Source organism: Coturnix japonica, chromosome 2, assembly GCF_054131305.1.
Source record: "Coturnix japonica strain WE chromosome 2, WE-NBRP24, whole genome shotgun sequence".
Classification (NCBI taxonomy): domain Eukaryota; kingdom Metazoa; phylum Chordata; class Aves; order Galliformes; family Phasianidae; genus Coturnix; species Coturnix japonica.
Window position 1 is genome coordinate 35,288,705 of NC_140664.1, and position 21,717 is coordinate 35,310,421.

Here is a 21,717-nt window from a genome sequence, read left to right on the forward strand (position 1 = left end):
TCAGCAGCGGCGCGGCCAATGGGGCCGCGGGGGCGGGCGCGGCTCGGGGCGCTGCCGGCGGCTCCGTGGGGCGGCCCCGGGGCTCTCGCCGGCACCTGAGCCGCGCGGGGGACGGGCCCGGCCGCTCCGCCCATTGGGACGGGGGGGCCGGAGCCGGCTGTCGTCGCTGTGATGATGGGGCAGTGCCGTTTGTGGCCCCGCGGCCACTGAAACCGCAGTGACACGACATAGGTGGAAGGGACCGAGCATTTCCAAACGCGCCTACGCATCCCGTGGCACCACGGGACTGATTCGTAGGCATACTTGGAAGGCGGCTTGCTACGAATTAGCCAACCCCTCATCTGCTTTCAATTGATGACCGTAGATGTATTTGTATAAGGGTACCCACTTTGGTCCCATAAACGAACATCGGAAGGATTCTTAGTGAAATGGAACGAAAGAAGGCACCATTGCCTTTAACTCGTTCGAACATCGCAATTCCTCACTCAGGTAGCTTAAATCCCGGTACCCCGCACCCGTCGGCCCAGTGGGGATTTTATATATGACGGAAACACAGCGGTAGCGAGCAAAGCGAGATACCGACATCGGAGAGTGTAACTTCGAAGCACTTGGCATTGCCGTTCCCCTCTCCCTCGTGCTGTTCGGTTCCACAGCCACGAACGACTCCCAGAGCTCTGACACCCCGGGGTGACCCTGCTGCAGGGGCTAAACAGCTGTCTGAGGAAGGGCACCCGCCCATACCCAGCTGGGAGCTGGAGTTCGTTTCACCTGGTTCGCGCACACGCTCCAGTCCTGCATCTCCCTTATACCAGATGCAGCAGAAAGCAGCAGCAGTGCTCGTCCCTGTACGTGTGTACACTGATAGCATCCTAAGCCAGAATACCGCCATCCCTACGTCGACACAATGTATTTGCAGAAGAAATTCAGCGGGGTATTCTGCCCGCAAAGCCCAGCCCTCACTTGTGTATTTATGTATCATACCCACACCGATCACTATAGGGCTGGTGATGGCGCCCAGGAACGCAATAGGGTGCCCATCCAGCTGCCCCTGCCGTCGGGGCGGTGAGTCGAGCGCGTATCTGAGATTTCCCTATGCCGGGAACTGCTTTGCGGCTGAGATGTGCAGCACGTCCAGACCCCCCGGCCCTGGGCCAAGTGTCTGAAGAAGGTTTGTTGCCTGCTGATACTACGCAGGGAACGTTCGGAATTAAGCGACATCCGAACCTATCTGAATTACAATCGTGCTCGAGGAAAGCGTGCTTCTCACTGCACAGGACAGAACACGCAGCAGAGAGGAGAAATTAAGCCGGCTTTCGAGCAAAGCAGTCGGCAAAAGGCAACGGCGCGGTGCCCTGACGGGTCGGTGCTCTCGCAGCCTCCCCCGGGCCAGCCCCAGCCCAGCCCGGAGCCGCTGGCCACAGCAGCCCCGAGGAGCTCCCCGAAACCCGGGTGCCACCTTGTCCCGAGCCCATCTCGTTACAGTGCCCTCCCGCTCCTCTCTTGGTGCTTTAAATAAACGGTTTCTCGAGTCCAGGGAACAAACTCTGAAAGATCTCTCATTGAATGTACTTCGGGGCAATTTTAGGGCTGCAGAAAACGTGAGGTAATGAACTGAGCTGCCGCCTTTGGGCGATTTGTGCGGAGCGCTCCTCCAACTCAGTGTGCTTGAATCAAAGAACTCCAGGTGCGCTCTGAACACAACCGAGCTCAGCTTCGTTCTGCCAGCTCGGGGCCCTTCCAGTTCTCCACATATACTTTTGTTCTCCCGTTCTGTTTTCAGTGTCGACGTGTTTTCGAGCCCAAAAAGGTGGTTTCGCAGCACCGCAAAGAGCAACGCACCGCATCGCTTTCCCTAGCGCTTCCCGACCCCCTCCGGGCCCCGAGGTGAGACGTGAACTCCCTCACCCCCACCCCCCTCCCACCCGACTCCCGATGACCTTTTAAACCCGCCCGAGCGCTGCGCGGGGGGATCCTCCGCAGAGAGCCGCACTTCTATTTCGGGGCCCTCACGGAGCGCGCCGTTATCAGAGCAGACCACAGATGCCACATGAAAAGCAGCAAACATCCGGAGGGTTTCCTGCGAGCCGAGCCTTTCTCAAGGCAGAGGCTTTTTTTTTTTTCTTTTTTCTTTTTTTTTCTTTTTTTTTTTTTTTAAACGCGTACTTAAAGGCAACGCGCTTTGCCTCCTTCAAGCAGTTCCAAACCGCTTACAGTGAGCTCTGTGCAAAGCAATCACTCCGAATAAAAGACCTTTCGGGACATCGCGTTGGGAAAGTGCGCGGTGCTTGGAACCTCTGCCCGGGGATGGTGTACTGCTGAAGGCGTAAAATACAATTGAAGTTAAGAAATGGATATTAATAATACATAACGTATATATAACCAAAAAACTTTCCAAACTCCGACATGTCAAAATCACGTGAAATGCTTCCCATCCAAATCACAGCTCCCAGCGTCCAAAAGGTGCCCGGTTCCCCTTCACCACCGCACACCTCAGGCCGAACCCCTCCGAGCTGCCCCGAGCGGAGCTCACAGCGGCCCCGGGCGGACACCGCTACGCTCCCGACTCTGCGGCTGCAGCGGCGTGCGGGATCCCGGGCGCAGTTAAGAGCGCTTCACCCTGCCCGGCAGTCCACGGAGCCCGGAAAGGTGCTACTGCCCAATGGGGACCGCAGTCTCGGCGGCTCCCGAACGGCCCGAAGCAGGGAAGGCAGAGCAGCGCATCGCGGAGGAGCTCGGAGCTCCCGGGAAAGGGTTAACCCCCTACCCGCGGCTGCCGGCGCTGCTCGGGGCGGCCGTGCCGCCTTCCTGACCCGGGGAGAAGGCATCCATCAGAAGCGTGGGAAGGGTGGGAGGGACGCGGGGAGCAGGGAGAGAGCGGTTTGGGTGTGGGCTCCGGGTGGGTAAGTCGTGGCGTTACACAAACCCCACTGAAGCCAACGGGAGCCTGGACGTGGCTCTTTCTTCGTATTAGGGACAGCGTACTAGAGATCGGAGCCACTCATATTACAAGATGAATTCACCATCACAAAGATCGCTAAGATCGCTAAGATCGCAAAGCGGTTGAGTTTTTCTCAGTGAAATTAAAATACTCTCGGACTGCACCAGAAGCTGTCAGTGCGGCTTTCGTGCCCTTCCGTTCGAGGTTGAACTACACAGGACCAAGCGCAGAGCGGTGTCTGGGGCAGGGTAGAGCTCCCCACGCCTGCATTTCCAAGAACACAAATCCTGGCACTTTTTATACTTAAGTACAGGCAAGTAATTAAATAAATAAAGAAATAAGGCTTAATACAATGCTGGAGCCGCTCCAAAAGATCAGACATCTGAACTGAACTAAACAATTCGAGGCAGCCCGTTTGTATTTGCGCTGGTTTTATGTCAGAGGAGCCACGACAAATTTGTACTGGCGCAAGATATGTTGGGACATGCTAAATAGATACTAAAGTCATGGCTTTGCAAACGACACTCATGTAACCGTACAGCCAAAGCCCATCCAACGACACTGGGGTGAAATGAATTTCCTCTTTGCTACCACTCAGCCCACAGTCTGTGCTAACTAAGGCCAGAATGAAAGAACTGAATAAAATATGCTCTAGGAGGTGGGCTGTACTACTATGTATTATGTCGGTGTCTTTTAGCTTTATAGCATACGTGTATATATTGCTTTCCTCCTCAGTAGTCTAACAGCATTTTGCAGGTGTAAAGATCGTTGTATTTAATACCCCCCCCAAAACTGCTGTGCTATACAGGTGTGAAAGTTGCTGTGGCAGTTAATGTCCCCTCACGCCAATTACTTCTCATCACAGAAGGGATGAGCTGGGGTTTTGGCATATGTAAGTAGCCCTACTGCCGGCAGCTCAGCAGAAGCACATCAGTGCTGCTGACAAACTTAGGACATGACAGTGACGGCTCCGATTTCAACAGCCCGCTGTCTGCAGTTCTGATCAGTCAGCAGAGACAGACGAGATCAGAAAGAAATTAAGAACGTATTTAATCCCTCAGTGACACCAAAGCTGAGTAGAACCCTTTGCTTTCTAACAAGGCTGGCAGTGATATATTTATTTAAAACAAACCAAAACACAAGCAAACAAAGAATCTCTCTTTCCTTTGGTGCTACTAAGAATATCTCTTCTAACATGACCAAAAAGGGCATTTTTTATACCCAAGACATCTAAGTATAAAATTTGATGCTATTTTTGAGGAAAAAAAAAATCAAATTGTTTAAGGCTGTAATCTTAAAATTTGCCCAGTGAAAATGGTCCCGATTTTCTCTTTTTTCCTTTGCAGTTATATTCAGTTATTAAGTGCACTGCAGCTCCTGACGTCTGACATTTACATTCATAATTAAACTATGAAAAGAAATTAAACCAGGCAGACGGAAGGTTTGGGTTATTGGTAGCTGCTAGTGTTGAGATTTAGGGTGTTTATCTTTCCTGATTATTATTAATAGATAATCTTACTTGTAGCTCATTGACTGATGTTTCATTTGTAGTTTCACTGAAGCACTGTTGAAAGCTGCAGACCATAGGAAAAAGCTGCCCTCCTTCCAGATCCAAACCAATCAACATGATCGTCTTAATGATTACCATTCACCAAATGTGCCTTGGTTTCAGTGCTCCCAGTTTCATCTACTTGCTTTACTGGGCACAGTTATGTTTCTCTGCCTAGAATGCATTACAGTCTGGTGCTCTGAACATCTCTGACTTACGCTGAGCCATGAGAGAGAATGGGATTCAGCCCCTCATTGGATCACAGCTGCCATGGCTAGCAGCTACACTGGAAGAAAATGCTTAACTAAGCTGAGTAATTCAGGTGGGTTTTATGATCCAGTCATTATTACTTGGCTTTGAGATACGTTTAAAATTATCTAGACATACTTCAGCATTCACAACTATTTTATTTGCATGGTCTATTTCTGTTTGAATAATACCTAGGGACCGAATGTCCCCTTTCCTCCTCTTTTGTCCCCTTCACGTGGCTGGTTTATCTCCACAACACCCTTTGAAGGCTATTTACTGAAAGGATGAGAGATCGGTTATCACAGAGAACCGAAAACTTTAAAAAGAAAGCAGGAATTTCAATAAGCCCGCTCTGGAGCTAGATCAAGAACTAGAGATTCTCACTTCTACTGCAAACAACCTGAGAGATCTAAGACAATTTCTCCCCAGCTCTCCCCAGCTTCCCAGTTCCATCAAGGCAGGATGCCTGCTTAAGGAGGCTGTGGATGTAAATGCTGAGAGAATATTCAGTTTACAAACCTTGCTTCAATGACAAATTTAACGATAAACAACCTTTTACAGTGTTAAGGGTCGGATCAAATATTGAGGAGATGGTTTATACAGTACCTCACTGAACCATTTTGACATCTTGCAGCAATCAAAGCCAGCAGAGATTTGAATTAATGAAGCAAGGAGGATGACTACAGAGCTTTAATTTCCAACATTATATGTGTATACACGTACCTTTTACAAAAGCAAAGTGTATTTGTGCCTTTCAGTTCAGACTAGCAGCCTACAAAACATAAAGACGATAAATCCCTCAGCACAGAATAAACTGAAAAAAAGCCCAAGAAATTGTAACCAACTACACTGAGAATTTACAAAGGCTAGAGTTAGGACTGAAGCAATGCAAAATTACCTTAAATACTGGCAATAGCTGAATTTTTATAGGGATCTATTGCTTGTGGTCAGCCTCCCAGTTAGCGAAGCATTGAGAGGCTCACTAGTGCAAAACGTCTGCTTAGTAAAATAAAGACAACTGTTAGCACTCACCAGTGACACTTTATATGTGGGTGCTCAAGTGCTGTGACAGTGCATGCAAAAATGTGATCCATAGAATCATAGAATTACACAGGTTGGAAAAGTCCTTGAAGATCATCAAGTCCAACCGCAGCCTAACCATAGTACTGTAACTCTAACAACTCTCTGCTAAATCTGAGCACCACATCCAAGCAGCTCTTAAACACATCCAGGGATGTGCCAGGACAATCCCAAACACTCCGGTGGTTCAGCTGACAAGCACTCAACCACTCACCAGAGGGAGCCCATTTTCCCCAAAAGCCAACGCTTGTAGTACGACCAACCTGCTGCCTGGAGAGCTGCCATTACAACTCACCCAAAACCTTCACGCCAACTGAGGCAGCCACACAGATGTACCATGAAGAGCAAAGAACAAAACTGTAAAGAACCATATAGCTGCTTGACTAATAGTTTTTGCAGCACGAAAGGCACTTTAGTGAATAAACTGCTATGTCTTTCAGGTGGAACTTTTCTCATGGGAAACCATTCTCATCTCTGCAGTGTCTGTAGACATAAACATTTTATATTGTCCCTTCTGCGTACTGTTTGTGCCACTTCATTTGCAATATATTTCCATTTAATATTTTAAGCCATGATTTAAGATATATTAAGATATATACTTTAAGATATATATCTTAAGATAAGAAAGTGGTACAGAATTTTCAGTAATATTTTTAAATAGAAAAATAAAAGTACTTCAGAAAAAAAGACACCTCTCATTTCATGTTTCCACAAGGAGAAGAAGCAACCCTCTACTGTATTAGCAGTTCTCATACACTCTTTAAAGTCAAACTGAAGAACTACGTGATCACCTGCAGCTGCATATCTCCCGGTGTCTGTCCTTCTCCTCTCCCCCTTCAGTATCATAAGATATTGTAAAGTTACTACCTTTGCTGTGTCTTCTTTGGTCTCCACTTTATCTTTCAGCATTTTTCTTTCTAGCCAGAAGAAGTCAGTAGATGCCAAAGTATAGACCTGAAATACTGATAAGTCGGTAGTGATCAGTATACTGATCAGTATACTGATAAGTAAAAGCCAAAGTGCATCAGTTATCTTCTTTCCATTAAAAACAAAACAAAACAAAACGAATCTATCAGTGCAATCAATTTTTTACTGGCTGGGTGGTTTTAAATCTTCACGTTTTCCATTTGGCAGATAGATTTAATAGCAAACTCCAAGTACTGAGGTCCAGGGCACTGTGCTCTGGGTGTCCCTGCTTGGGCAGCAGTTGGAGCAGATGGACCCAGAGGTGCCCACCAAATGCAGCCATTCCGGGTGCTGTGAATCTCTAACAAACACTTGATCCAGTATATAAGGGTGCAATTCATAAGTGTACAAATGATTTTAAACTAATTCTTGGGGGATCTCTTGCAAACTATAGCTTCAGAAACATTATGAAATACTCATTTTTATTTCAGTATGTGATTGCAGAACTAAAACTGGATATATCAACTGTCTTTGGAAGGGGTACTTGCTCCTGGAGACCTGATGATCAATCAGCTTTTCCCAAATAAGACATCAAACTTCACAATAGCAGTGACAAGTCACAAGCCTGTCACTTCTCTTTACAGGAGCACCAAATTCATTTGAATTAAAACAAGAAGATAAGATGAAGTCATTCAGTTACTAAATTACATACATGCACAAGTATGGAATGTGGAGAATCCCTTTGACAAATGTGTGCAGGGTTTACATTTGTGTCTCAAAGAGCTCTTTCTGTCAAGCACACAAAATGCTGCAGTATCCGTGTACACTTGCAATGGCTGGTTTTACTGGATTACATCCATGGGCAGGAGGAGAGACATAGACTGATCAGACAGCTGCAAAGACACTACTTACAATAACTAGAAACAACCTGTAATACCTGTATGTAGTTGCCCAAGCTATATATTTAATTTTGATTTTTATTATTCATTTATTATTCATTTTTTATACAAGTGAAAATCAGCATCTGTCCTACAGTACTGAAAAGGATATGGGTAGAAAAGGGTGTCTCTGTAACAGAATTGGATAATAAATATTGTAAATAAACGTTCAGCTCCCTAAAATTCAATGGTGTATTTTCAGTAAAAGGCTTAGTTGAATATATGTTGGTTTTTTTGTTTGTTTGTTTTGTTGTTTTTTTTTTTTTCCCCAGGAATAATTTAAATAACAATATGAATTTAATACCATTCATGAAACCAGAAGTAATTTGGACATGTGACTGGGAAGATCACAAAGCATTCAAGATCTAAAGCAGAGAATGGCCATTTGAGAAGACTCCCAAGAGTGGACAACACGCCAAGATTACAAAAACAGCTGCAGCTTCACCCTTTTCTTACACACTAAACTGGACATTACTTGGACACACTGCTAGATGATCAATTAGAAGTTGTCTTTATCACCCTTCTACCAATTGCTTTTATCTTGTAATTGAGGGTTTTCTGAAAAAAGTGGAGTTCACACTTCCTCAAAATGCAGCAAATGCACAACTTCTTGCTACATAAAGGCATTTATGTAGTATTTTTCATCCAGCACATGCTTTACAAAGATATTTAAACATTATTATCAATGTTTTGAAGCTTTGGGAACTGTGAACAAACATGTTCTAAACAGTCTGCCCTCAGCTGCAGTAGATGAGTTAAAGATCATGGATCATAAGTCTCTTCCTTTTTCCTCTTCAGGTCTAAATGCGTTTTCTTGTTGGACCTAAAATACTGGCCTCAGCTTCCCTTTTGTTCACACTCCTACTTCTTGGCTTTTTAGCACCATGTGAATTTAAGCACCATCAGGATCATTTAGCGAATTCTGCCCAAGAGCTTTGGGTAGGATAACAAATCAAAGGCGTAGAATACCAGACTGGTTACAGTCATTTGGGGAAAGGGTATATCAATGGCTCAGAAGATAATTAGAAGAGGAAACCAAGCCAAATTCAAACCTTTGCTTTTACTGTGCATTCTGTAAGCTAATTCTGGAACTTTGGCTTAACTCTCCTACCAAGTTTAAGTAACTTTTTTCATATTGATCCCAGAAGACTATAAAGTAGTAAATCATACACACCGAGTAAGAATGACTGTATTTGTATATAAAAGAGCATAATGAATAAACAGTCTTCCCTACTGTATGGTACATACAACTACATAATCAATACTACAGTGCTTGATTTTTTTTCATAATTTTTGTATGCTGAATCTTTATTTTAACTGAGTACTATAATCTCTGACTACAGGAGTAGCAAACTAGGAAACAACGAATAATTAACTGTGATTTTAAATAGTTAACTTCACTAACAGATGGGTGAATTAATCAGGTATAATTATTCCTTTTGAAAATCCTATTTTATGCTGAAGTATATTACATATAAAATCATCAGGAAAAAATCATTCAGAGATAGTGAAAAAATTATATACCAAAGCACCCACATTTACATAGCACAAAAACTGTGAACATTCCATAAGAAAACATTTTTACAATTAAGTATTGAAACTGCTGACACAATATAGATCAATATAGATCAAATTCCAGTTTGGGTATTTCATTATAGTTTGTTTTACACAATGATTTTATACTGCCTAATATTAAGCTTTTACCTTACAGGCTGGAGAAAGTTAACTAAAAAGAAGGAGGAAGAATCCCACAGAAAATATGCTTATTATTATTATTATTATTATTATTTCTAAACACTGGGTAGTGCCACTTGTGAGTGATTAAACTATAGCTGTAGCCCATCCAAATCACACCCACAGTTTTAGTGACAAGTATCCCCTTATGCCTCTTTGTAGAGATTTTGAATCCTTCAGGATAAGATCCTCTACAATATGTGTAATCATTAGAAATATATACTGTTTACAGTAAATCACAGATATCCTTTAATACTCATAGTGAGACCTCCACACTAAGAATTTCCATCATACTTTTTTCGTTTGTTCTGTAGGATAATAGTCAGCCATCACTTACCAACATGTCAGTACCAAAATTGAAGGACGAGTAGAGTTTTATATGGATCAATTAGCAGTAAAAAAATACGTTTTCATATGATTATAGAATGGCTTGTGTTGGAAGGGACCTTTAAGACCTATTTCTAACCCCCCTGCTATAGGCAGGGACACCTCCCTCTAGACCAGGTTACTCAAAGCCCCGTGCAGCCTGACCTTGAGTGCTTCCAGGGAGGGGGCATCCACAACCTCACTGGGCAACCTGTTCCAGTGCCTCACCATCCTCACAGTCAAGAATTTCTTCCTGATAGTCTAAATCTACCCTCTTCCAGTTTAAAACCATTTCCCTGTGTTCTGTTGCTGACTTTTCTACCAAGCCAACTTGTAGAAATGAGGCCTATGTTTATTAGAAATGCAAACTTGCACTAATTTAGGAGGGGCATCAAGGAGTTTTAAGAACAAGACTGTAATTCAAAACTGTCTTTAAAATTTCAGAACATGCCCAAAAATTGTAAAAAAAAAATATTCTAACATGGACAAATGCAAGGTATGCTGGTGATGTAGAGCAAAATCTACGTTACAGATAATGAACTTTGAAGTAAGAAGCTGAACTGAAGAAAAGGATTTAAGAAGTGATTGTAGATCAGTTCAAATGCCAGACAACTGTGTCATGCTGCTGAAGGAAGAGAAAAATTACATCATAGTGGCAATGTAGATATGTATGTTCTTTGCACCCTGTGAAATGAACCTTCCTCTGTCCTTAGAGAAGAGGGTGTCCAGCAGGGACAATCAGAGCAGGGGACCCAAGCCCAGGTCCAGGTGGCTGCTGAAGGTCCTGAAGGAGGAGACTCCACAGCCTCCTGGCAACCTGTGAGGTGACAGATTAATCAGCCCCTGAGGTTCCTTCCACTTGTACTAATCTGTATATAGGTTTTATTCATCTTTCCTAGAGTGACTTTGTTCATTTAGGAATTGCTGTTCAAAAACTGCTGAAATACACACAATTTCCTAAGTTAAATTCAGCCCTCACTATATTACTATTTAATAGACCCCCTCTGCAGATTTCTAAAACAGTAAATTTGCAGAACTGAACCTTTTTTTGCACCAAAGGAAAACCATCTTTCTCAAATAAATATAAGTATATAAATCTTACACACAATAAATTTGCAAATAAACAATCTGACAGCAGTGTCCTCCTGGAGGAAGAGCCCTAACTGTGCAGTTCTGATTTCACATTGCACACTTGGATTACACTAATCCTTCAAAGTCTTAATTTTCAACCTCACACTTGAAGTCAATTAGTCTCACTGGTCAGCTTTGCTATGAACAGAAAGGAGGTGTTCCAGTTATTTCATGTATCAAACACTGAAGGAGCTGTTTCATACTCTCAGTAACCAGTACAGCACAAACCTCCTATATGTACATATTACTAATTGCTCACACAAAGATGTGGGGGAAAAACAAAAAAAAAAATAAAATTGTAATGTATAGAAAAAGGTAATTTTATATTGAAAAGCTATCTACTTTTCACCTAACTTTTGAGGAGTATTTCCTCACTCAAGTGTAATTTTGGAGATTAACAGTTTTAAATTCGGAGTGAAGACTCAAGTTTGAACACCACCACAAAAATAAAATGACAAAGATGTCTTTCAATGAAGCATGTAGATACTTTCTCACTTTTACCAGATATTAAACATCAAGTGGTATATTTTATTTTGCCTTTTTCTAATCCATGTTAAAAGTTAAAGTTAAAACTGGCAACCAATGCTGAAGCAATTAAGCCCTCCCTGCTAGATACACTGGATACATCAAAAGTTACTGGATTGCAAGGCACAGTTTCTCAGGTGACTCAGTTTTGACTTTTTTTTCCTGTATATTGAAAAATATTGTTAAAGAAAATGGTTCTCTTTCAGAGTTTTAAATGGAGTAAATTTACTTTCATTTTCATATCCCTACTTTGTATCCTTGCTGTACTTTCTCCTGAAATGGTTCCAGCTTCAGTACGTGGGGACACAAACCTGTCCTACCCATCAAACAGCAGTCAAACAACAGCAATCAAAATCTGTCTGCTTGGGATTTATATATATATATATATAAAAGTTTGTTTGTTTGTTTTAATTCACATTAATTACCTTGAAGAATCTAATAAGATTATCTGTGCAACAGGGATTTGGCCAAATACTTTAACAGCTACTGAAATCTCCAGTCTGAAGAGCAGTTTGGAAAAGAAGAAAATGAGAATAAATAAATCCAGAATCACACATGTGCAATATTGACTTTGCAATTTATGCCTCAGTACCTGACAGATCACAGGTGATTAACTTCTCTGCAAGCATCTCTATGCTACCATGGTTCTGCTTAAGATATTCTGCTACATCCTAGAATACCTTTCCTAAATAAACTCCAGAGGGTAAATACTTAAGACAATAGCAAATGATGGGTGACTGAATGTAAGAACATCAAAGGTTCTCTGAGGGAGGTGAGCTACAAGAGAGGCTTTGAACCCAGGTTAAAATGTCACTGGGTGCTACCTGAGCACAGCATTTATCAATTTAATTCCTCCAGAATCAACAAATAAACTCTGTGACAAAGATAAAGAAAATCTAAACCTGTATTTATTTCTTAAAGGCATCTTTGAAGTTACCTCTAGTAATGGATAACTACCATTTCAGACACATGTTTTAAAACATTTAGACAAATTTCTCAGCAAAGTAATGAAAACACACAGTCGTATTGATTTACAGATCACTTAAATAAAAAATAAATAACTAAATAATAAACAAAAATCATTGAAATGCATTATAACAGTGAGACGATTTTTTACCTACTTTTTACAATTTTAGGATAGAAAAAAAATTATCCATCTAAACAGTGAATTTCTTCTATACAGACAAACTGCATCTGTCTTTAAAAGGCTATTAATTAAGAAGTTCACAGCACTACCCAGATCGATCAACTGACCATTTAAAGCAAGAGTCTAAAACTGTATCTGTCAATCTGTATTTGCAGCTAAAGTCTGGTTTGCATCCGTATCTCTATTTTAAACAACAGTATTTATTTAATTGGTATCAGTACCTAGACTAGGAACTGTGTTTCTAAAAGCTACCCCTCCCCCAGATACCTTCACTTATTATCTAAAGACATTTATTATTATTACTATTATTATTATTATTATTATTATTTGTTAAGTCCTGGTACAATTTTATTCTACAAGAAAGGCTGCCTCAAAGCCTTCCCTGTTCACACAGCAGAAGGATGGGCACACAGCCCCAGATACTGTCATTGTTTTTTTTTTCACCTTGAAATTGTCAGAACTCCAGTAGCAAAGAATGCTGCCTTCTGTTAGCCAGTGAAGAATGCGATGAACAGGAATGTTGGTTTGCTCATGCTTCCCATAATTAGAAGATGATATAAGAATATAAGTTATAAACATAAATACAAACAGTAACATTTACTGCTACTAAAAATATAAAAGTGTTGATGTGTTCTGCAAAGATATAGCCATATTAAAGCAAGAGTTTTGCATAGGGAGCACCTCTCCTATGAAGACAGGCTGAGGGAGATGGGCTTGTTCAGTCTGGAGAAGAGAAGGCTTTGGGAAGAACTCATTGTAGTCTTCCAGTACATAGAGGGGACCTACAGGAAAGCCTGGGAGATACTTTCTCAGGCAGTGTAGTGATATGACAAGGAATAATGGTTTAAAACAAAAAGTGAGTAGATCTAGATTAGATGGTAGAAGTAAATTCCTTACTCCGAGGGTGGTGAGGCACTGGCAAAGACTACCCAGGAAAGCTGTAGATGCCCCATCCCTGGAAGCATTCAAGGCCAGGCTAGATGGGGCCCTGGGCAGCCGAATCTAGTGGGTCCTGCCCCTGCCCATTGCAGAGGCATTGGAGCTCAACAATCTTTAATTTTTTTTCCAACCCAAGCCATTCTATGATTCTATAATTCTTTTATTCTATGTTGGCCTGGGGTAGGATAAAGACAGAGAGTTTTATTCTTTCTGTAGTCAGTCATGCTCAAGAACACCTTCCCTGGCAAAGCTGTGTCCTATGACCAAGGAAAACATAGAATGCCTGTAAAAGACTTAAAGTAGTAATGCTAAAATGAAACATCAAGACCCACAGGACTCACATTCTCATGCATATTAACAAAACAGAAGTTTCCTGAAAACTATTTTTGAGGAGTAGAAATTGAATAGTAATGCAAACAAGTATATATTTTCAGCAAGTATTGTGAAACCTGTCAAGACTGCACACAAGTCGCTTAGCCCAGTTTAATAATTATCATACTTGAACATGTATGTCATTATGAAAACCTGCCTTTCAATCAGACCCCTCAGTTCAAATGCTGCCTTCCTGAAGACAAGCTCTATTGTTTGGCATGATTTTCTGATAAAAAGCTTGTTTCAAAGCTCTTTAAGAGAAAGATCACATTTAATTCAAAGGGTTTATGAACAATGTATGTCTGTTCTGGTTTGAGAGATACCTGGCAACAATGCTGCAAAGAAACTCAAATGTCTGTGTAAAAAATAAGCAGATTTAGCAAAGCACTTCTTTATCCAGGATTGCACAAATCCTGAAAAACTGCCAGCTTCATACATTACCTGTTCATTTTGGGGCACCTATACCAATAACTGCAAAACATATTGCAAGAGCACAAACTACTCCTCTGCCTCACAAAATTGTTGTTAAATTGGAAAAGAACTAAAAGGAAATAGAAACAAACTGTCCTATGTAGAACTGTGTGATAAAGTAATGAAAAGGAATTTACCAGCTAATTTACAGAGCTTTACATTTATACCACTGCAACAATTCTAGGATGTTTTCTTGTCTGAAGAATGAAACTGCCTCTGTAGTTTTGGAAGGCAAATTCTATCAGTACCATTCCACTCTAGCACGTCAGCTTTGCAACATGATTTCAAGATTATTTTAATACCTTTATCCACTAAGGAAGGCACGTTTTAAATGAAGCCATGTGAAGCCACATCTCCTGAGCTGGAAAAAAAAAAAAAAAAAAAAGAAGAAAAAAAAAAGAAAAAAAAAAGAAAAAAAAAGAAAAAAAAAAGAACAAAAGTTACACCTGATTGGCTAGATAGATACATAGCCAGCAATGGGCTGATGACTTCCCGCAGAATAGAACTGAAAATCAAACCCCAGAGAGCAAAAGTGAGAACTAAATACTGAACTTAGAACAAGAATCTTCTTTCCAGGTAAGAGACAGCATACACCATCATTTATCACTAGATAAGTCTGTTTGAGTGTCTGTTCCAGTATCTATTAATCACTCTTGGGTTGCTTTCCTATGTCATCAAGTACAAATTCATACTATGTCATCTTGATCAAGTCTCTGTAGACTATCTCAGATTTTTGCACAACTTTGTTCTTCTTGTGTGTTAGAAAGGGGAAGATATATTTGGAATTTTGTTCAATTATACGGCCATTCCATCCTATGCTTTTGGAAACTATTATCTGTTCAGTACACGTAAGTCAAATGACAAAATGATGAAGCTGAAAACAGTTAAATCATAACAAGGCTTATAATCTTCATACACCAGCTTGCAGGTCACGGAAGGCAGACCTTCTCACAACTCTGTTCTTTTCCTTTCAACAATTTCAACAGTTACCAAGGTAATACTATAACTAAGGACAGCAATATATACACACATCAGCACACTAAGTTTTTCACTAAACAGCACTTTTTCTTGAAGTGATTTTTGTTTAGTTTAGTTTAGTTTTGTTTGGGGGTGAGGGGATACAGATGTTTTGTATCTTCCTTGCTTTCCCTTACAGAACCTTAAAAATCTGTCTTGCTAACTCACAGGGAGCTCCCAGTGTAAAAACAGCAACAACAACAAACAACTCACATGCCTGGTCTCAGAAAACAATGCCAGATATTTGTTTTCTCTAGCTTAGACAGTACATGCTGAAATCCCATTTGGATTTTGAACTGCCAGCGGGCAAAATTCTGCAGTGTCTCCCACTATGCTGCTGTCCAGCGTTTTCCAAACTCTTTAGATTCTTATTTCTTCATTGCACTTTGCTATACATAATCAGAACTGCCTGTTATCCTTCTAACATTTATAGTCAGTAATTCCAAATAACTCTGGTTTTCCAGATACATGGCTATCCCAGGATAGCACATATGCGTGCTATCAGGAGAATTTCTGTTCCTGTTTCATATATGGTGGAACTCATTAAGTTGTAGACTTGTTCAGCTGTTCCATTTGTCTTTTTTTGACAAAAGCCATATTAGTATTGGCTAATAGTGACCTTCCTCAGTTTCTCAGATTGTCTCCAGACTTTGACGTGGAAGTGCAAAAGGATATGTAAAGCATTCACCTCATACATAAAAGATCTTATCTTTGTTTTATTTATTGCTGCAAAGCTTGCTAGTTAAAAATATTTTGTAGTTATCTACAGACACTATTTTTATCCTTACATTCCAAACAATATTTGTTGAACTTGCTTGTGTAATCAGTACTGTGTAAGACATTTTTTGGAAAAGTTAAATTTTTATCAAAATGATTATCCATGCCTTTAGCAAGATGCTCCCCTAAGCCCTCACTTCTGAAAGTTACACTGTACTTGTATCACTTAAATCACTTCTCCGTATTTTTATACTGGGTGGCATAGGAATTTCCTTGATGTCCAAGCGTATCTTCACAATCTGGAACACCTGTTTAATAAAATGTAGTGTCTAGCAGTGCAACAGCATCTTTTCCAGATGTATTTATTACTGTGCTGTTCCCTATGACGTTAGTAATTGCCACCGATTTGTATGACAGATGATTTGAACATTTATTTCAAAAATTGTTTTTATCAATCTGTCTTCACTGCCTAAAGTTCTATATTCTAGACTTATTAACCTCATAATTACTATTGTCTTCTTGGTTCCATAACTTTGTGTTACGTAGCTTTAATACTGTCCCTTGCTGTCTCCTTTCTGAATATACATCATGCTGAAGGAGTCTCTGCAACTCGATGAAAGTACTGGTGATTCAGGGTTACATCTCTTGTTCACTTACATTTACTTCTAGAATTTGTGTTTGATGAGTTGTTAGTCCACAACTCCAAAAGCATATTTTTTTATATTACAATAATCTATACCAGCAAAAATCTCATACTCTGAATCACTGCTGACTTCTTGATATTTTTTTTTTCTACCAGCTGCACCATCTTAGTATTCTCACAATTTTCATACAGAAGTAGAGAGGATCTTACATTCATTTCTCATGTTGTTATCTTAACAACAATTTTCTCTCTTGTGCATGTGTGCATTTTTATACATATGTTGGATATATCCTCATTTACTTTTAATTACTCTTTGGGTTGTTTGATAAACTTTGTCAGCCTCAGCTTTTAGATACAAGAACACTTTGTACCCCTCTGTGGTCTTGAGTCAACACAACTTTTACTCAAGAACCTGTTACCTAATTTAACCAAATTAACTCATCTTTAAAAACCATATACAAGAAGCACTATACAGTGGCTGGCTAAAGCTATGGAAAGATCCATGAATATCACTATATTTGGTGAGGGAGAGACTGGATCACTTTCAAGATAGCAAGTAAATTTTTTACTAACTTATCTAATCACTATCGAAACACATGGGAGCCTTTGTCTATTATGGTCACTAATGTGACTTTTCTGATGTTGCATTCTTTCTGTTCACTGCTACTCCAACACCACATTTTTTCCACTAGAGTGTAAATTATGTTTATTTTCTCTATATTACATATCTTTATTAGTATAACTACACAATGTTTTTATTACATAATAACTATAATAACCATTACTCGTCATTACATCTCTTTCCTATCACCCTGCTTTGTTTCTATTTTTCTTTCTTTGCTTTAATTTTCAGCTTGGATTACCTGGGTCTGCAGAAACTGACTGACTTCTGACAACATGAATGGCACCAAACACACAAGAGAAATCTACAGCAGTGCAATGCTTAGGCTCAGTTGCCCTTTCTACCTGCCAGATCCCAAGAGTTGGGCTCTTCTGATTCCATACACAAAAGTGGCACACTCCCTGTGAAACTATCCATTGCAATACACTGGCTCATCAAAAGGGGATCTAGCTAGAATGCTTAAAAGGAAACAACATAATTCATACACCTCATATAATAGAATTGGTCAGACATGCATGTTTCTATCATGTTTCAGACACGCAACGTGATAGAAAAACTCACAGGTAACAAAAATTATGGAACAAATGGTACCTGCCACGGTAACCAGCCAGATGCCACCACTACGCTAAATAAAACTTGGAAAACATTGGTTGAATAGCAAGCAAGATCAGCATGTTGGAATAATAAGGAAGTTTGAAATTTCCTCTCTCATTTGGAGTGTCTTTGCAGAAATATCAGCTGCTATCTACATCAGACTGTGCTATGTATAGCTTTGTTGATTTATGGAGGTCTTCAGATAGCACGCACCCGGTGTTTTGCTTCACACAAGTGACTGTTATACATAAGCAGGAATGAGAGAGAAAATTGCTTTTTCAAGTTTAGGCCATTAAAAATGATACTTTTTAAATTATCGAACTGTGGTAATTTAACAGACTTAATTCCTCACTATAAAAGCTATGCTCCAGACTTCCAAAAGACAACTTCTTGCAACACAAAGCAAGAATAACAGCAAAGAGGGAATGCTTTGTTTCATTCTGATCCCTATAGCCAATACTTTTTTATTATTTTTTCAAAATATACTTTGAGTTTTTCTATAATGTTCATTTAAAAAGACAAAACAAACAAAAAAACAAAAACAAAACTTTTACTTCTGATATTCAAAAGTGGAAATCAAATAGAAATATAAAAGCAAAAGGAAATAGTAAATAAACAATTAAGTGTTGTTTTTCAAGTCCAAGTTGTTTTAACATTTCAACTGCTTACCTTACAGTAGTGCCTACGGATCCCATCTGGGACATTTATCTGCCAACTTACATCCAGTAAATCCAGTAAAGATCCAATTAGCTCTTCTTTTTTAATGCTATAAAATAGAGTTAAACAGTTCACCTCATGTCTAACTGCGAAATCAGTGGCAGATGTCCAATTAAAGTTTGGTCTGATGAAGAAAAAGATACAAGCAAGCAGTAATCACCCAGGGAACCTCAGTAACACCAATGTGCATTGGCTGTTCTCCATCATATTGAGTAATCTCACCCACACTGCTTGCTTTCCTCACTCCCTCTCAACATGCACAAATTTTGCTCAGCTGTGAATGGGAGAAGGTGAGCAAAACAGGAGAAAAGAATCAACACCATTTCTGAATAAATAAGTACACAGTTCCAATAAATCAATGTTGCTAATGGCACGGAGTTCGTGTAGTAATTCAAGTACATTTTGTTTACAAAATACTAATGTTCCTAAAAATGCTGAATGCAAAACTGCGTGCAGTACTTGCAGTCTGCAAGATGCCAACTGGTCACAGAGAAGTGTTCAGCATTCCTATTCCTGCTCAGCATTTCTGCAAACCTGCCAGTTTTTGAAGTCACAAGTTTCAAGGAAAGAAGTCACAGATCTCCAGATAACAAAATAACTTCTGAAAACCATTAGTAAGGCTTCTCCTTTAGCAATAAACACTGTGTGTATGATGAAGGGTTTACTTTCCCAGAAGTGCTTATGGGACTTGAGATTGCACAAAAGGGCTGTGAAATGTGTTTCCCTCAGTTCTACTATCAAGCTTTTCCCAAAGGACCTTTGGGCTCCTGCAGTAGCCAAACTTCCCTGGAACAGGAAACTCTATTTACACTGATGTCTTAAAGGCTGGTGCTCATCCATAAAAGGGAAAAATAATAATACTTTTAGGAACTGCATTTTTCTTAACCTTTAACAGACCACAGTCTGAAATGCACCATCTGTAGCTGAGTTTTCACAGCAGTAAGAAAAGCTATTTTAAAATAAAAGAAATAATTGCCCAGATGTGCTTGCAGCATTCTAACAAAATGCGATACATTGACAGAAATGTAGGACAGAAAAATACAAATTAACTTCCTGGTTTTCACTCTTTCATGAAACAAAGGCCACCTGTAAACAGATTGATTAAACCTAAAGAACAAAAGGTTAATTTCTTTTACTGGCATCTTTTGTAATTCAGGTACAAAACTTTTTTAGGTTTTGAAGAGTGAGTGGGCAAACTTCTTTCTTACCTACCCACACACAGGGGAGAAGAAAAAACCTCTTTGGAGAAGAGGACTTGCAAGAGATTCCACGAGGAATTGAATATAACCCACACAATGGCAATGCAACACCTGAACATATCATGTGATAAACAACAGTAGTAGGCACTGGAAACATCAATTAAAAGGAGTTCTTCTTCCCTTTCTCTATTACATGTTTCCATTCTTCACCACTTCTTATAAGTTCTTATAAGTGTTATTTCACAAAGAACATATGTAATTTTGATCTGCCAAACAACTTCTTGATATTCAAAACAAACAAAAAGCCATTTCATAGACAGGAGAACAATCAACTAAAAAGTCAAAATTGAGGATTTTAACTTTAAAAATTGAGCACCCGCTGTGACTTCATCTAAATCTTAAAATGTGTTTCATTTCAAGAATACCTTCTTGAAGACATCAGTTTTGATTTCATTTTGATTATTTCAGTGCCAAGTTCAAGCCTTTCTGTGCTACTCTGGTCTATAAACATATCCTCTCTTTTTCCTTGCCCAGTAACAGCTTTCATCTGCTGTCTTCTTCTCAACAACTGAAGTGAGGGAGACAGCCATCTACAATGCTGCAAAGTTCCTGTAAAACACTGTACACTTTACAAAATACAGAAAGTAGCATCGCCTGTCCTGTGCAGCATAGGTGCATCAGAGGTTGCTTTAACATAATGAGAAATATCCTTCTGAAAAGCAAACTGAGTTGCATGAGCTGGACCGTTCAATGCTGCAGGCATCAGAGCTTCAGCATAAAAATCTTCATCTGACAACTCTGTATTCAGACCGTGCTTTTGTTTTGATGTTTGCAATAGAAGTTCCAAAATAAAGTCAAGTATATATTCAGTCAAGTAAGGCTTGGATGCTTATTTGTATTTTTACTGAAATCTACCTTCCAAATATTATTAAAAAATAGATCTCAACTACACTGTTAAGCTCTGTTTAGCTTCATTGGAGAAACTGTAATCTGATTATAAAGTGAAGTTGCATCCTTCAATCTAGCTGCAAACAAGAGAAAAGATAAAGGAGCTGTTACAGTAGCATATTCTCAGTGAAGATAGTGATTTGCATTAGGTCCATCAGTAGCAATTTCTGATTTAAAACTGTAAGTTGAAAAATGCCTTCAGCTTACTTAATAAGGTATTAACAGTACCTATAAGACCTTCTCCAAATCATACTTTAATGAAAGATCTTTAATTCTTTAAGGTCTGTGACTCCCCACTCCTTCAAGTTCTGGTCAGTTCTTGGTCTCTTGACACCTGGAGACATCACAGTTACATTTCAGGACAGTAAATAAAGAAGAGTAACACATGGTTCTCCATAACTTTCTTCCACTGTTCACAAGAACTTGACAGCATGATGTTTCTCATGTGTTATCCAGGAAATGAGTGAGGTCCCTAAAAATAATTGGGAATATCCCAAGGTGGATAAGTGTAGATCTATGAAAAAAAAATAATCCCATACAGCATTACAGGTTTCTTTATCTTGGCTTTTATCCATCTCTGTCTTGTTCTTGTGATGAATTATATTCTCTTTCCCATCTGCATTATCACCTCAATTCTACAAGCTCTATAACTTGCACCAGGGCAAGTTTAGGTTGGATATTAGGAAACACTTCTTTACAGAAAGGGTAGTTAAGTACTGGAATAGGCTTCCCAGGGAGGTGGTTGAATTGCCATCCCTGGATGTGTTTAAGAGCCATTTGGATGTGGTGCTCAGGGATATGATTTAGTGGAAGGTTTTTAGAGTTAGGGTACTATAGTTAGGCTGCGTTGGACTTGAAGATCTTCAAGGTTTTTTCCAACCTGGGTAATTCTATGATTTTATGATTCTCTTCAAA

The 21,717-nt window shown here is 39.9% G+C and overlaps 2 long non-coding RNA genes across 2 annotated transcripts; one reads left to right on the forward strand and one right to left on the reverse strand.

Moving 5' to 3' along the window:
* Positions 1–2,073: 2,073 nt before the first annotated feature.
* LOC146761769 (uncharacterized) lies at positions 2,074–2,904 on the reverse strand. The gene is made up of 2 exons (XR_014943385.1): positions 2,765–2,904; positions 2,074–2,315 (listed from the first exon to the last, which is right to left on the reverse strand). It is a non-coding gene; the product is annotated as an uncharacterized LOC146761769 (long non-coding RNA).
* A 1,585-nt stretch (positions 2,905–4,489) lies between these two features.
* LOC146761770 (uncharacterized) lies at positions 4,490–8,453 on the forward strand. Its single transcript, XR_014943386.1, has 2 exons — positions 4,490–4,809; positions 7,933–8,453. It is a non-coding gene; the product is annotated as an uncharacterized LOC146761770 (long non-coding RNA).
* Positions 8,454–21,717: the final 13,264 nt, after the last annotated feature.